The 8,699-nt window shown below is 36.9% G+C and overlaps 1 long non-coding RNA gene across 1 annotated transcript in view; it reads left to right on the top strand.

Moving 5' to 3' along the window:
* The window catches only part of LOC127494694 (uncharacterized), a 447,433-nt gene extending 441,415 nt beyond the window's left edge, over positions 1–6,018 (top strand). Inside the window, exon 3 of the long non-coding RNA XR_007924940.1 lies at positions 5,672–6,018. This is a non-coding gene — a long non-coding RNA (uncharacterized LOC127494694). The remainder of the gene's footprint in view (positions 1–5,671) is intronic.
* Positions 6,019–8,699: the final 2,681 nt, after the last annotated feature.

Raw genomic sequence — 8,699 nt, 5'->3', positions numbered from 1 at the left:
TAAAAAAAAACATGACTGGTGTGCATCTTGAGACAAAACAATGGCAGTTACATATTTTAAGATATGTCAGTGCAAATGACTATTAGTTAAAACAGCTCAAACATGCATTTTAGTCTAGGACCGGCTTAAACCTTGTCTGTGAAACTGGGGGTAAATGTTTAATTGTAATTTCTTTTTTAAACTTGTTTCCCAATTTAAGACATTCTGTTCACATGTAAGCCTATAAAAAGTATGAAAAATAAAGACTAAATCATTTAAAAATGCATGTCTTCCATGCACTACTATTTTATAATTTTATATAAATGTAGTTGAGTAAAAAAAAAAAAAAAAAAAAAAAAAAAAAAAAAAAGTTCAGTAGATGATTTTTCAAAGAAATAAAAATAGCCTCATTTTATTTTTTATAGCAATGAGGCAGTAAATTGATCAAAAATGACAATAAAGATATCTGTAATGTTACAAAAGATTTCTATTTCAAATAAATGCTGTTCTTTTGAGATTTCTATTCATCAAAGAATCCTGGAAAAAAAAACGTATCACAGTTTACACAAAAAATATTAAGCAGCACAACTGTTTTCAACATTGATAATAATAAAAGGATCATGTGATCCTTTAGAGTAATTTTAGTAATAGAGTAATTTTGCTGAAAATTCAGCTTTGCCATCACAGGAATAAATACATAAAACAGCATTTTAAATAGTAAAAAACATTTTAAAATATTACTGTTTTACTGAATTTTTGTAGGCTATATATTCAGAAACGTCTTTGCTTTTTGGTTGACGTCATCTCCGCTCGGTCAAGAGGATTTCAGGTTTGAAATGTTCACTTTTCATTCAATTCCTAATGGGCAAAATCACTTTGAATATTCTGTTTAATGTGAAGTTAAACGGGTTGTGAGTATTATTACTCTTAATTTTTCTGTAAATTAATTACAGTTACTTCTATTTGCATTAAATACTGTAGACTATACAACAATTCTATAAAAACAATAATTTTACAATAACAAATAATTTTAATGTTAAAATGTATGTTTTTAATGTAAACATCTCCCTTTACACACTTTGGTCAGTTCAAGAATAATTTATGCAATTGTATATTGTTTATTTTAAAGAATCAAAAGTGCAGTTCTCCTAGTATTGTTTAACTGATCAAGGCTGATATGGGATTTGGAAAGTAGTTAGTAATAAGTAATCCAATATTTTTTAGAAAGAGTAATTAGTACAGTAATCTAATTACACTGTTGAAGATGAAATAAGTAGCTATAGTAATCCAATTAATTACTTTTTTAGAGTAACTTACCCAACACTGCTTTTATCTGCAATGATAAACCATCAGAGTTTTTTTTTTTTCTTTTTTCATGTTCAAAACTCAACTAACGATGGCTACCTACTGTAGAAATATCTCTAATGTGCGGATGGCGAGAGAACAGATTAATATTTCATAAACAGTATCGTTGCTGTACGCGAGGTGCTGCAGAGTTTTGGGAAGCTGCTCTGTAACTCCAGTCGATACTTTATGTCTGTCGTCTCTGTAGTGACCAAACCGGTCTAGAATTTTTACATGAGAGGAGAATTGACTAAGCCCCCCCCCCCCCCCCCCCCCCCCCCCCCCCTTCTCCCTGCTTCCCTCTATCTCGCTGTCTCTTCTGCTTCTACAAAGACCACGACTGTTTTGCCGTTACACTCAGATGCTCTGAAGAAGCTTCCTGGAGGAAGAGGAAGGTGGGGTGGTTCTCTGAGAGCGAGGAGGACAGGGGTACTCAGGCATCGTAAACCTTTTAAACACACATGCGCACACACGCACACACACAATTCCCTGCTGCAGTGGGATTTTCTGAAGGGAGATAAAAAAGACTCTGTTGTGTGCGGGAAGAGAGAGAAGCCCATCACCACCTCCACCACTGTCACCCAGAGAGAAAAAAAGTGTGTGTGAGAGAGAGAAAGTGAGGGAGAAAAAAGTGTTGTGGCGGTCTAGCGGTGTAGGCTACCTCGGCTCCAGTGACCCCTGGCGAGAGAGAGCGCTGTGTGTGTCTGTGTGTGTGTGTGTGTGTGTGTGTGTGTGTCGCTGCAACATGTGACAGGGCTACATACACACACACACAGCCTCACCCCCTCAGGCAAGAGAGAAACGGTCTGCAGTGAAAGCACAGTGTGTGTGTGTGTGTGTGTGTGTGTGTGTGTGACTGACTGAATCCATTCGGGGAAAACAATCCCTTCTGTGTGTGCGCACGTCTCTATACGTGGGGCTGCGTGTGCGTGTCCGTGTGTGCGTGTCTTGCAGTGAACGGTCTACTGCGTTTTTCCCTCCATGATTAATCAGAGCGAGGGCAGGAGGCCGAGGGCCGAAGGGACTGCGACAGCTCCAACGCTCTTAACCCTTTACTGCACACACACATATAGGTACTGGAGATTCACACTAAACACAACCTGTAATATCACAAACACTGAAACAATTGCAAACTAATTAGTTGGAACTATTATGGTTATAGCACAAACAACATTAGAGATTGGGCTAATAGAGCACAACAGCGTTTTAGCATTAGGGATTTTTTAACAATTCTTTAATAAACAGTTCCACAGCCAACAGGGACTTTGGCTAACATTCTGCCAAGGTTTTCTCAAAGTTATGAACAAACATTCTTCCAGTAATGTTAATAGAATGTTCGTTCAAAGTTATCCTGTAGGCTAATAATGTTAATAATATTAAAACTACAAGCAGCGATGAAAGGGCCCTCGCACCCGTGCCACCACCACCTGCAATAGGCAATATGCGTTTAAATATATAAAAATAGGAGGACTATGTCAGTCATTTGTATTTGCCACACTTCCTGCTACCAGCTGGTGGCGCTATGACTATAACTAAATTTTGGTGTGTAGATAGATGTGTTCAGGCCAGGACAAATGTGAAGTTTGAGGCAGATTGGACATTGTATGCTTGAGTTGCAACAACATCCTGTTTCCTGATGATAATAACATGCTTTAGCACTCAGCTAAGTGTTGCTAGCATGTTCAGAATGTTTCTAGCATGTTTAGCACTCAATTGCATATTTTAGTATGTTGCTAGTAGTGCATCACAGTGTTAAACACGTCACTTCCTGTTGCCAGTGGGTGGCGCTATTACTATAACTGAATATTATAAGGTAGATGTGTTCAGGGCAGGACTCTTCTCAAACATGTGAAGTTTGGAGCAGGACATTGTATGCCTGAGTTAAAACAATTTCCTGTTTCATGGCATTAATCGCATACATTAGCACTTAGCCAAGTGTTGCATGAGATTTAACGTGTTTCTAGCATGTTTGGTACTTCATGGCAAATATAATTGTGTTTCAGGGAGTGAATTACAGTGTAAAGCATGCCATTTCCTGTTGGCAACAGGTAGCACTATGACTAACTGAATATTTGCATGTAGATGTCTTCAGGCCAGGACTCTAATAAAACATGTGAAGTTTGGATCAGATAGGACATTGTATGCCTGAGTTACAACAACTTCCTGTTTCATGGCGAAACATTGAATTTTGTCTGGCCGCCACGGACACACCCTTCAGCGAAAACTCAAGATCTTCCCAATTTAATGTTGCAAAGGCCTTTAGATTAGACTGACCAAAATGTCTCACTTCCTGTTGGGTTTTCCGATTTTGCACCCGGCACGAAGGGCGCTTAATTGAAATTTTGTAGGTGGTGCTATCGAGCCATTTTGCCTCACCTAATTCTGAAATCCATATCACATGTAAATGTTCACCACTTCTGACGCGTGTGCAAAGTTTCATGAGTTTTTGAGCATGTTTAGGCCTTCAAAAATGTGATTTATTTCGGAGAAGAAGAATAATAGACAGAGCAATTACTATAGGGTCCTCACACCATTGGTGCTCGGGCCCTAATAAAAACTGCTTGTCATACTAAAGTATACAATCAATGACACTAAATGATATAGGCCTTCTTGGAAATTCAAAATCAAAATTCAAAATTTTTTCTTGTAATATTATGTAAACTTTTATCAATGTACACTATACTGTCCAAAAGCTTGCGGCCTGTAAAATTTAAAGGTTTTTGCATAAGTCTGATCAAGAAATACAGTAAAAAAGTATTGTAAATATTGTGAAATATTATTACAATTTAAAATAACTATTTTCTATTTGAATATATGTTAAAATGTAATTTATTCCTGTGATGGTAAAGCTGAACTTACAGCATCATCTCCAGATTTCAGAGTCACATGATCCTTCAGAAATCATTATAATATGCTGATTTGCTGCTCAAGAAACATTTATTTATGTATTTATTTTTCTTGATAAATAGAAAGTTCAAAAGAACAGCATTTATTTGAAATGGAAATCTTTTGTAATATTATAAATGTCTTTATTGCCACTTTTGATCAATTTAATGTTTATTTGCTTAAGAGAAGTGTTCATTTCTTAAAAGAAAAAACACATTTGACCCTAAACATTTGAACATTAGTGTACAGTACATCTGGTCTTGAGTCTCTGATGACTGGAAAACTGCACATGACAACACCATCAGCATAGCACAAACCCAGAAATCCCCTGCAGAGATGAAAAAGACTATTTCAAACACATACATCACATGTCTGTCATGTTGAAAACCAATCACAAGTCCACAAAGGCACGTGATAAAATTCACAGGTGGAAATTACAGGGCGCAGGGCTGTCAATCAGACATAATCCCACCCCTTTGATTTGACTACGTGTACTAAATTGGAGTTTTGTGTCTTTTACCATAGAGCGTTAAATGTCATATTCTAGTTTACTTAAAATTATGCTTTAGCAGATATACAATACCATTCAAAAGATTGTCAGTAAGATTTTTTAAGTAATTTAAGTAATGCAAAAATACATTAAATTGATGAAAAGTGACATTTATAGTGTTTATAGTGTTACAGAAGGTTTCTATTTCAAGTCAAGTCACCTTTATTTATATAGCGCTTTTTACAATGCAGATTGTGTCAAAGCAGCTTTACAGTGATAAATGGTATATAATTTTGGCTGCACAGCAGCTCTTAAAGAAAATGCTGTCAATGTATGCAGATGCAAAGCACTGTTGAATATCAAATGTCAAGTGTCCCCAACTAAGCAAGCCAAAGGCGACAGCGGCAAGGAACCCAAACTCCAACAGGTGACATCAGGTGGCAAACAGGTGGCAAATAGGTGTTAAAATGGAGAAAAAAACCTTTTGAGAAACCAGGCTTAGTCGGGGGGCCAGTTCTCCTTTGGCAAACAGTGCTTTGTTACGATTCAGGTAGCTATCATAAGCCACATTCAAAGTATTTATTCCAGTTCAATCCAGTTCAATCCATCGTATTCATCACGCCGGTATGGACAGTTTGTTGAGGAACTGTGCCACTGGCTGTCGTGTCGAAGAGGCCTTCACAATGGATGATCTAGTTGACTCAATCTCTGCTGACACTTCAGGGGTGCGTTGTGGTCGTGTCAAGGCGTAGGTCCTAAATCTCACCTGGATACGGCCTGGATCCGGTTGACTATGGTAAACCTCGGGATAAACAGAAAGACTAATATTAGCGTAGATGCCATTCTTCTTCTGATGTAATGAGTACATCTGGTGTTATAGGAAGGAAGGTCCGGCTGACCTAATTTATGCAGCCTAATAATCCTTTAACGGATTTGAAAAAATAAATTGATAATGTGTTATGTGTATGCCAGGTTAAAGAGATGCGTTTTTAGTCTAGATTTAAACTGACAGTGTGTCTGCTTCCCGAACAATGCTAGGAAGATTGTTCCAAAGTTTAGGTGCCAAATAGGAGAAGGATCTACCGCCTGCAGTTGATTTTGATATTCTAGGTATTATCAGCTGGCCTGAATTCTGAGATCGCAATAGACGTGAAGGACTATAATGCATTAAGAGCTCGCTCAGGTACTGGGGAGCTAAACCATTTAGTGCTTTGTAAGTAATTAGCAAGATTTTAAAATCTATACGATGTTTAATAGGAAGCCAATGCAGTGTTGACAGAACTGGGCTAATATGGTCATACTTCCTAGTTCTAGTAAGAACTCTAGTTGCTGCATTTTGTACGAGCTGTAGTTTGTTTAACAGGCGAGCAGAACAACCACCCAGTAGAGCATTACAGTAATCTAGGCTTGAAGTCATGAACGCATGAACTAACTGTTCTGCATTTGTCATTAAGAGCATATGTCGTAGTTTAGATATATTTTTAAGATGGAAGAATGCGGTTTTGCAGATGCTAGAAACATGGCCTTCAAATGAAAGATTGGTATCAAAGAGCACACCCAGGTTCCTAACTGACGACGAAGACTTAACAGAGCAGCCATCAAGTGTTAGACAGTATTCTATGTTATTACGTGAATTTTTTTTTTTTGGTCCAAAAATTAGAATCTCTGTTTTTTCTGAATTTAGTAGTAGGAAATTACTGGTCATCCAATTTTTTATATCAGCTATGCATTCCGTTAATTTTGTGAATTGGTAAGTTTCGTCAGGGCGCGAAGAAATATAGAGCTGAGTATCATCAGCGTAACAGAGAAAACTAATGCCATGCTTCCTAATGATATCTCCCAAGGGTAGCATGTACAGAGTGAACAGCAACGGTCCTAGTACTGAGCCTTGCGGTACTCCATATTGAACTTGTGATCGATATGACATCTCTTCGTTTACTACTACAAACTGATAACGGTCAGATAAGTATGATTTAAACCATGACAGTGCAATTCCACTAATGCCAACATAATTTTCGAGTCTATTTAAAAGAATATTGTGATCAATAGTGTCAAATGCAGCACTAAGATCCAGTAACACTAATAGAAACATACAACCACGATCTGATGATAAGAGCAAATCATTAGTAACTCTAATGAGAGCAGTCTCAGTACTATGGTACGGTCTAAATCCTGACTGGAAATCCTCACAGATACTATTTCTTTCTAACAACATAGTTGTGATGATACTGCCTTTTCTAGTATTTTTAACAGAAAAGTGAGATTTGAGATCGGCCTGTAATTGACTAATTCTCTAGGATCAAGTTGTGTTTTTTTAATAAGAGGTTTAATAATAGCCAGCTTAAAAGTTTTCGGTACGTATCCTAGTGATAAAGATGAATTAACGATATTAAGAAGAGGATCTATGACCTCTGGAAACATCTCTTTCAATAGCTTATTCGGTATAGGGTCTAACATACATGTTGTTGATTTTGATGATTTAACAAATTTAGACAATTCTTCCTCTCCTAAAGCAGTAAATGAATTGAATTTTCCTCAGGGACACTACAATGCACTGTCTGACACGATACTGTAGTAGATGGTTGCATGGTTATAATTTTCTCTCTAATATTGTCAATCTTGCAAGTAAAGAAGTTCATAAAGTCATTACTGCTATGCTCTTTGGAAACATCAGAAGTTGAAGCTTTATTTCTTGTTAATTTAGCCACTGTATCAAATAAATACCTAGGGTTGTGCTTATTTTCTTCTAAAGTTTTGAAAAATAGGCAGATCTAGCAGTTTTTAAGGCCTTTCTGTACTCAATCATTCTCTCTCTCCACGAAATGCGAAAAACTTCTAGTTTTGTTTTCTTCCAGCTGCGCTCCATTTTTCTGGCTGCTACCTTTAGGGCCTGAGTGTACTCATTGTACCACGGCATTGGATTAATTTCTTTAATCTTTTTTTTAAACGCAAAGGAGCAACTGAGTCTAATGTGCTGGAAAAGACAGAGGCAATAGTTTCTGTTGCAACATCGAGGTCTTCTAAGCTATCTGGTATGCTAAGGCGATGAAACTGATCAGGAAGATTATTTATAAAGCGATCTTTAGTGGTAGAAGTGATGGTTCTACCATATTTATGGCAGGGAGGCAGTTTAGCAGCCTTGACTAAATGTAGTATACATGAGACTAGATAATGATCTGAGATGTCGTCGCTCTGCTGCAGAATTTCAACGGCATCAATATCGATTCCATGTGACAGTATTAGATCTAAAGTATGATTACGACAATGAGTGGGTCCTGACACGTGTTGTCTAACTCCAATAGAATTTAGAATGTCTGTAAATGCCAATCCTAATGCGTCTTTTTCATTATCTACATGGATATTAAAATCACCAACAACAAGGACTTTATCTGCAGCTAGTACTAACTCTGATAGAAAATCAGCAAATTCTTTGATAAAATCTGTATTGTACTGTATGTCAACTGTCAACTTACATAATGTTACATAAAGTACCATCACTTCGAAGGAATTATATTTGAAAGATTTTTGACTAATACTGTAAATATTACTATAAATTACAGCAACACCTCCCCCTTTGCCTTTCTGACGAGGATTGTGTCGAAAATAATAACCTTGAGGGCTAGACTCATTTAAAGTAATGTAATCGTCTGATTTTAGCCAAGTTTCTGTCAAACACAGCAAATCCAGATTATTGTCTGTGATAATATCATTTACAATAAGTGCTTTTGAAGAAAGGGATCTAATATTTAACAACCCAAGCTTTATCATTTGTTTATCAGTATTATCTCTATTTTTTATTTGTTGAACATCAATTACATTTTTACCATTAAATGGGTTTGGAAGTTTTTTGTTTTTACTAATTCGGGGTACAGACACAGTCTCTATGTGATAATATCTAGGTATAAGAGTTTCTATGTGTTGGGAATTATCTGATTTCTGTAATGTGAGGCAGCTAGCAGACGGTCGGTTTAGCCGGTATGTCTGCTTCCTGACCTGGGCC

This window comes from Ctenopharyngodon idella, chromosome 14 (genome assembly GCF_019924925.1).
Source record: "Ctenopharyngodon idella isolate HZGC_01 chromosome 14, HZGC01, whole genome shotgun sequence".
Lineage (NCBI taxonomy): Eukaryota > Metazoa > Chordata > Actinopteri > Cypriniformes > Xenocyprididae > Ctenopharyngodon > Ctenopharyngodon idella.
Note: the sequence above shows the minus strand (reverse complement) of the source record. Positions and strands in the feature narration are given on the sequence as shown.